Genomic DNA, 9,087 nt, shown 5'->3' on the forward strand with positions numbered 1-9,087 from the left:
CATATGTTTAATAAACCCTAAGATTTTTTGTTAAAATAAAGCCAATAATGGCATTTTTTGTGGTCCCCTTTATTTAGAAATACATTTTGTATTTTGGTACCGGAACGACTCTAGTACCGACTGCTCAGTACAACATGTGAAGTACAATCAAAGAGAGACTAGAAGGCTATAAGAAGGCCAGTGTGTGACAGTGTTGCTCTACCATCCTCATTATGTTCCCTTTCCATTCTGTGTGAGTCATTTCATTTTTATTGTCCTTTTATAAGGTGGTTAACTTCCACTTCCACTTGCACGACACTTAATAATAAAAAATAATAATAAGCCCGTTCCAGGGTCACAGCTTGACCCTGGTACTTACAGTATTTACTAGCAGTCCGATATTATCGGCCGATAAATGCTTTAAAATGTAAGATCGGAAATTATCGGCATCGGTTTCAAAAAGTAAAATTTATGACTTTTTAAAACGCCGCTGTGTACACGGACGTAGGGAGAAGTACAGAGCGCCAATAAACCTTAAAGGCACTGCCTTTATGTGCCGGCCCAGTCACATAATATCTACGGTTTTTCACACACACAATTGAATGCATGCATACTTGGTCAATAGCCATACAGGTCACACTGAGGGTGGCCGTACAAACAACTTTAACACTGTTACAAATATGCGCCACACTGTGAACCCACACCAAACAAGAATGACAAACACATTTCGGGAGAACATCCGCACCGTAACACAACATAAACACAACAGAACAAATACCCAGAGCCCCTTGCAGCACTAACTCTTCCTGGACGCTACAATATACACCCCCCGCTACCTCAACCGCGCCCACCTCAACCTCCTCATGCTCTCTCAGGGAGAGCATGTCCCAAATTCCAAGCTGCTGTTTTAAGGCATGTTAAAAAAAAAAAAATGCACTTTGTGACTTCAATAATAAATACAGCAGTGCCATGTTGGCATTTTTTTCCATAACTTGAGTTGATTTATTTTGGAAAACCTTGTTACACTGTAAAGCTGGGCGATATGGCCTTTTTTTTAATATCTCGATATTTTTAGGCCATGTCACGATACACCATATATATGTGGATATTTTGCCTTAGCCTTGAATGAACACTTGATGCATATAATCACAGCAGTATGATGATTCTATGTGTCTACATTAAAACATTCTTCTTCATACTGCATTAATATATGCTCATTTTAAACTTTCATGCAGAGAGGGAAATCACAACTAAAAGTGTATTTATTAAACAGTTATTAAGCAGTGGCACAAACATTCATGTCATTTCAAAACAGAAAGTGCAAGATTGTCAGAGACATTTTAAAACAAGCTATGAGTGCACTTTTGTGCATGATGTCACTAAGATGACATATCAAAACAACACTAAATTAAAGTGCACTTTTTGTACAGAACGCCACTACAATAGTTTAAAACAAAGTGCACTTTTGTGCATGATGTCACACAAGATATTTCAATAACTGTCAAATAAAAATGAGCTGCATAATAAGAAATCAAATAGTGTATGTCCTTCGCTATGTGGTAGGTTCCTGCGGACGTTATCTCCTTATGTTGTGGACTATTTTTTTCATACGGTGTTGATGTGGAAATGGTTGCCTCGGCATTTTGTTGGTGTGGCACCGAACGGAGATGTTGACATGCGGAGTAAGCACTCTTCATTCTCTAGCGGGTGACTTTTCAAATGATGCTACATATTAGCAGTAATGCTACTTTTTGCACCACACTTGACAAATTACGGTTGTCTGTTCGACATATTCCCACTTGAAGCCAAACCACCGCCAGACGATGAACCCCCTGCTATTTTTCTTGGGAATTAATTTGTCCTTCATTTGTTACCAGATTCGCACCTTCTTTCTCTCGTATTACCACTCACACCACAGCTAACGTTACCCATGCCGCTACCTCTCTGCTCCGCGAAGGCGTATACGTATGTGTCGTATATAAGAAGGTGCGCTTGTTTAAGTCTCTGTGAGAAGGAGAGACTAGAAAGAGTGAGAAGAGTGTAATGCCTGCAGCTAAAAACAACTGCATGAGAACATATACTCCAATATCACCATATAGTCATTTTCTGTATTGCACAGAGACAAACCCGCGATATATCCAGTATATCGATATATCGCCCAGCCCTATTACATTGTTTAATGCATCCAGCGGGGCATCACAACAAAATTAGGCATAATAATGTGTAAATTCCACGACTGTATATATCGGTATCGGTTGATATCGGACTCGGTAATTAAGAGTTGGACAATATCAGGATATCGGCAAAAAAGCCATTATCGGACATCTCTAGTAATTACAATGGGAAAATGTCATGTTGGCATTAGAACGTGTTCACCTTTTGGAGGTTCTGCAGTCAAAGAGTACGACTTCATAGCTGGGGGGCTTCATTGTTTTGAATTCTGGCGACCTTGGAATGAGATTTAAATCCCAATGGACTTTCTCTCTGATAAATGCACTTGGCAAAGAAGAGGAATGGCGGTCTTTTAATGAAGCCTCTCGGGGTACAGAATGCATTAAAGCAGCTGCCAGCAGACTACTTTTGTTGATCAAGTTTGGGGCTTTGAACTCAAAACTTTATTGGAGCGCATCTAAATGACAAGTTAGGTAGCTCAGTTCAAAACCATCCATCTTGAAATGCGAGCGTGTTCCCTCGGCGTGGTCACCTGCCGGTGGGGAGGGGGGGGGGATAGGACACCTCTCTATTTGGATTGGACAGCAGCAGGAGGTGGGGGGACATCAGCCAGGCCCTGGGAAGTCGAGCATGTGAGCTTCCCCAGGTCATTAGGAGGAGGCTTGAAAAGACTGTCACCAGGAAGGAGATAAGCCGCGAGGGGCGCAGTAATAAGGCCCCTGAATAATAGAGTCTCTGTGGACGGCCACAGAGCCACGGATTAAAGAGTGGCTGAAAAGGAGAAAGTCAATGGACCCCCACAAAAAAATATGAACCAGAGTGGTGCTTGTGTGGAGAAAGTGGGGGTTATCAGCATTCTCGGGGGAGTTTCTTCACATGACGTTTCTGATCGATGAAGTCCAATCTTGCAGACGCTACGACGTGCTGAGTCAGCGTTCAGTGCTTTTGAAAGTGCTGTCCCAGACACGGTGCGGGGGTGACGTGGACAGCGTGTCCGCCACTCGGCAAGGAAGGACCTTTCTGTGCGATTAGTTTTGATTTGTTTTGCCGGAGTTACACATTTGGGAAAGAAACGTCTTACTATGCAGAACATGTATAAAGATGTACTGTGTAAGAATATATATGAAACATCTCCAGATAGTTTGTTCCAGTGTCAAATTGTCGCTGTCATATTACAACATTTCTACCTCTCAAGGCAAAGTTTTTATTGTATATATTTATGTGTGTGTGTGTGTATGTATATATATATATATATATATATATATATATATATATAAGACACATTACCTCCCTGCTTGGCACTCAGCATCAAGGGTTGGAATTGAGGGTTAAATCACCAAAAATGATTCCCGGGCACAGCCACCGCTGCTGCTCACTGCTCCCCTCACCTCCCAAGGGATGAACAAGGGTGATGGGTGAAATGCAGAGAATAATTTCGCCACACCTAGTGTGTGTGTGACAATCATTGGTAATTTAACTTTACCTTATATATGTGTGTGTATGTAATATATATATATATATATATATATATATATATATATATATATATATATATATATATATATATATATATACATATATATATGTATATATGTATGTGTGGGAAAAAAATCACAAGACTATTTCATCTCTACAGGCCTGTTTCATGAGGGGGGGGTACCCTCAATCATCTCCTGATGATTGAGGGTACCCCCCCTCATGAAACAGCCCTGTAGAGATGAAATAGTCTTGTGATTTTTTTCCCACACATACATATATTGCGCTCTACTACGATATCGAGCACTATTTTTTGGATAACCTTATTAAGACATATATATATGTATATGTATATATGTATATATATGTATATATATATTTATATATATGTATATATGTGTATATATATGTATATTTATATATATATATACATACATATACATATATACACATACATACGTATATATATATATATATGTGTGTGTGTGTATATATATATATATATATGTATGTGTATATATATATATATAAATGTGTGTGTGTGTGTATATATATATATATATATATATTTATATATATATATATATGTATGTGTATATATATATATATATATATAAATGTGTGTGTGTGTGTTAAAGCACCTCTTCCTGAGGGTGTTTCAGTGTTATAACTTCACCTTTAACTTTAGTTTTTAAGCCAAAATGCGTCCATTGTTCCTTTTCTGTCTACACACTGTGTCTGCTTGTAAGTACTCTGTGATTGTGCGCTGCCGAACATGCTCCTCTGCTCGTAAAACCAGCAATGTCATGACGTGACAACGATGCGTTAAGAAAAAAGATAGGAGGTGTACTTTTTTGAGGCGGTATAGTACCGAATGTTATTCATTAGTAACGTGGGACTAATTTAAACCTTCTCAATGTCATACAAATGTAAAAGCTTGACTAATTTGGAGTGCTTGAGACAGTGGAGTGTATTGCACAACATATACCAGGAAGGAGCGCTGATGGGTGAACTGTAAACAATAGTACACCAAGCAGTGAAACCGACCGTTAAAGGACAGATACCAGATGACCCTTGGAAAAAAAGAGACAGTTCAAGAGTCAGGGGAGGGCGGAGGGAGGACTTGGTGGTGGGTCGCCAGGCCAAGTGTCCCCGAATCCACCGGGGACGAGTCAAGTGGCGGCGGCGAGTGGAACGCCGCTGCAGCAGGCGAGGTGGGCGACCACGGAACGGCCACATCCGTGGCTGTATAGAAGGCAGACGCGAGTGGCGCTAGAACTTTAGCAACCCTTGAGTTCTACGCCCAAGTCGTGGGCGTCGCTGCTATCTGCGCCAAGAGCGTCCCTTAATTGGCCACTGAGGACACCACATGCGGGCGCCTGATGGTCGCTTGTGCTGCAGGCCAGCCGGAGGTCGCGGTGGCGACGACGCTGGAGATGAGGACGAGAGCGGCGCGGTGGGAAGGCCTGCCGAAGACGATGAGGACGAGAGCGGCACCGTGGGAAGGCTTGCCGAAGATGAAGAGGATGGCGGCGCCGTGGGAAGGCCCGCCGAAGACGAACAGGATGGCGGCGCCGTGGGAAGGCCCGCCGAAGACGAAGAGGATGGCGGCGCCGTGGGAAGGCCCGCCTAAGACGAAGGAGATGGCGGCGCTGTGGGCAGGCCCGCCGAAGACGATGAGGATGGAAAATCCTCAGGAGCTTGGGCGGAAGGCAAAGTAGGCTGCCTTGGTGCTGGTGTGGGGGGAAGCCGTGGAGCAGGTATGGGTGCTTGCCTTTGCGCTGGCGCAGGTGCTTGCCTCTGCGCTGGCGCGGGTGCTTGCCTCTGCGCTGGCACGGGTGTTTGGCTTGGCGCAGGTACGGGAGCTTGCCTTGGCGCAGGTACGGGAGCTTGCCTCGGCGCAGATACGGGAGCTTGCCTCGGCGCAGGAATTGGAGCTTGCCTCGCCGCAGGAACTGGAGCTGGAACCAGTCGTGGAGCCGGTACTGGCCGTGACTTAAGCGGAGGTGGCCTGGCTGGAAGTTGCGGCTTGGCATACCGAAGGACTGGTGGTGGTGGCCGGGCCGGAGGTTGCTGCCTGGCTGGGCGCAGCTGTGCCGCCCCACTAGCACAGCTCCCAGCACTAGCCCTTCCCTCAAGAAGCGGATACCAGACGCTTCCTGTGCTATCTGGAACAGTCTTTAGGGGTGGAGGGGGGTGGTATGGAGGGGGTTGGACTCCTCCCTTCTCGGTTTTCCAAAATGTCTATTAGACACCCCAACATGGAACTGTCGAGGAGAGTCATCCAAAACCTGAGCTGAAGGAGTGTCGTCCAAGGCTTCAGTTGCAGGCAAAGAAGGTCTTACTGGGCGTGGCAGTTCGACTGGCAGTAACTGAGCCACCCCAGTAGCAGATTGTAAGGAAGACCATGAGGGAGAAAACTGAGAAGTGGGCAGAGCTTGAGCCATAGAGGGCGGAGCTTGGAAATTAGGAGGCGGCTGGGACTGACAAGATCTAAATTTCAAAAAAAATTCTGATAATGTTCGATTGTGGAATTAAAGTCCTTAGGAGGCGGCTGAAACAATGAAGTTTTGAAAAAATCTTGCTCTGTGTCTTCCCTTGATGACGCCGGCGGAGTGATGTCATCGCCGCACGCTGGTATATTGACGTCATCGGAGCTAGAGTGAAGTTGTTTGACCGCCCATGCAGTGAAATGTTTGGCAAAGTGATCGATTGGATTACCAAACAGGAGAAGTAGAAGCAGGTTGTGGTGTGCTGCTTTCCGAAGGAGGAGATTGCGTGATTGGCGCAGCCGAAGCCTTCTTGGATGACTTCCCCTTTCGCTGACGCATCCGGGTTGGCTGTGAGCGGATATCCCCGGGCCAGATGGAGTCGATTGGCACGAGCGAACCGTTAGGCCCCCACATTAAGTCTTCGCGCTCCAAGGGGGAATACCGGAGAGTCTCCGTCTCCATCGCCTTCAAGACCATCCACGTCTCGTAGCCGGGAACCTCCACGCCCTCTTCGAAAAGACTGTATGCTGGTGGTTTTCTGTTACGCTGTCGTGGCATCATGATGCCGGAGGTTGTCTTTTCAAGATGCAGAGGGATGTCAGGAAGCGGCTTGCAAGTGAGAAGAAATTATTTATTCTAGCTGCAGACAAAAATATGCTGTGCAGTGCCAAGAAGGATAGCCAAAAGATGCTAGTAACAATACAGACTAAGAGGGTAAATAAGAATGTAACTTGTTGCATGGGAGCAAACAAAACCACTAGACCGACTGAGGCCAGGGCATAGACTAAATAGCTCTCTGATTAGTGCCCGGGAAACAGGTGAGCGTCCCGAACACTAACCAGAGGCAGGTGAGAGTAATCTGCCGTCATGGCAACTGAAACACACAAACTCAAAAGTGCTGAAAACACAAGTGAATCGAAAACGCAAACAGACTATGATTCGGGCAGCGGATCATAACACATCCGTGGCTCAGTAGGGCAACAACAACGCCGAAAATGTGTCCCGTGAAAAAACGTCCGACCGGAACTCTAATAACTAAAGTTCCTTGGGTGAATAATGTAAACTCACTACACCGGTATGTTTTAGCGCTTTCATGGTGAGTTTACTGACAGATATAAGTAAGAACTTTACACTACTTTATATTAGAAATGGCAACAGCGGAGGATGAATGTCTCATAATAAGAAGATAGAGAAAAATAAGAAGCTTATCCACGACGGTGTCGGCACGGACTACAAAGGTGGACGCGCACAATTTTTCAGGCCTTCTACAGATCCCAAATACAGATCAGCAGGTACCAGAAGGTAAGAAAATTTGCTTTTGCATAATATTGCGAAACAAAACACCAGATATGTCTTACCTTATACACAAACCATAATGATACTCGTATGTTTAATGTGCTGACAATCCTTCAAGCATCGCGGCTTCATAGAGTAGCTTACCAAAGTCGTAGTAAAACATTTTGATGGATTTTTGAGCGCCGTGTGTAAGGTTCTATATTTTTGTAATGTAACATTTAAAATGTCGGTGGTGTTTACTTGAGACATATTGCAATCATAGTGCTGTCTACACATATCTCTTATGTTTGACTGCCACCTACTGGTCACACTTATCATGACACCATGTACAAAATAAAATAGCTTCGAGGTGAGTAAGCTCAACCAAACGTATTCCTTACATCAGGCACACCGGGTTATAGGGCGCACTGTCGAGTTTTGAGGGAAAACGAGCATTTTAAGTGCACCTTATAGTCCGGAAAATACGGTAATTCAACTTTAGTACTTGGAATTGAAGACAAAATTTGACCAGGCAAACTTGCTTGAATCAAGTAAATTGCCCTTGGTGGCTCGTCCAAAAACTGCAAGGCCAGGTGTACATATACAGTATCCAGCTGTAGACTCACAAACTGGCTTCCTGCCAGGTGCTCAGCTCGCTCTCTAATCTCTCAGTTGTCAGAACACACAATAAAATAAAATACACTAAGAAGTAATGGCGGCCGGGGGGGGCCTTTATGAGCTTTTTTTTGTAGAGGTTGCAACAACTGATGAGCTGCCAAGAGATGAGGTCATTGTGTTGGACGCACAACATTGCAATGCGTTGGCAGTCTGGCCACGAGCACTGTGCAGATTGTCTTCATGTGTTGTCAGACGCTAATATGAAGCAGGCCCAGTGAGCTCAGGTGGGCCCCATCACATCTGGGGGGGCGTGCATGGGGGGGCCATGTGGGCTCTGTCATATTACTACTGATATGACAGACATACAAAAAAACGACTTATAAATATAGACTGTGAGGAAGAAGAGGGAACTCCACTGTCATTGCAACTCTGGTCTTTTCTTGGACTTTTGCTTCCTTGAAATCTGAAGTCAAACTCTTGACGGACAAATAGTAATTACAAACCCCGTTTCCATATGTGTTGGGAAATTGTGTTAGATGTAAATATAAACGGAATACAATGATTTGCAAATCATTTTCAACCCATATTCAATTGAATGCACTACAAAGACAACATATTTGATGTTCAAACTGTTACACTTTTTTTTTGTGCAAATAATCATTAACTTTAGAATTTGATGCCAGCAACACGTGACAAAGAAGTTGGGAATAAATACTGATAAAATTGAGGAATGCTCATCAAACACTCATTTGGAACATCCCACAGGTGAACAGGCAAATTGGGAACAGGTGGGTGCCATGATTGGGTATAAAAGTAGATTCCATGAAATGCTCAGTCATTCACAAACAAGGATGGGGCGAGGGTCACCACTTTGTCAACAAATGCGTGAGCAAATTGTTGAACAGTTTAAGAAAAACCTTTCTCAACCAGCTATTGCAAGGAATTTAGGGATTTCACCATCAACAGTCCGTAATATCATCAAAGGGTTCAGAGAATCTGGAGAAATCACTGCACGTAAGCAGCTAAGCCCGTGACCTTCGATCCCTTTTTCTGTACTGCATCAACAAGCGACATC

At 44.2% G+C, this 9,087-nt stretch overlaps 1 long non-coding RNA gene across 1 annotated transcript in view; it reads left to right on the forward strand.

Annotated features, from left to right (window-relative positions):
* Positions 1 to 9,087, forward strand: part of LOC133612781 (uncharacterized) — a 106,899-nt gene that overhangs the window by 76,159 nt on the left and 21,653 nt on the right. The gene's annotated exons all lie outside the window — the stretch shown is intronic.

Source organism: Nerophis lumbriciformis, linkage group LG10 (assembly GCF_033978685.3).
Source record: "Nerophis lumbriciformis linkage group LG10, RoL_Nlum_v2.1, whole genome shotgun sequence".
Lineage (NCBI taxonomy): Eukaryota > Metazoa > Chordata > Actinopteri > Syngnathiformes > Syngnathidae > Nerophis > Nerophis lumbriciformis.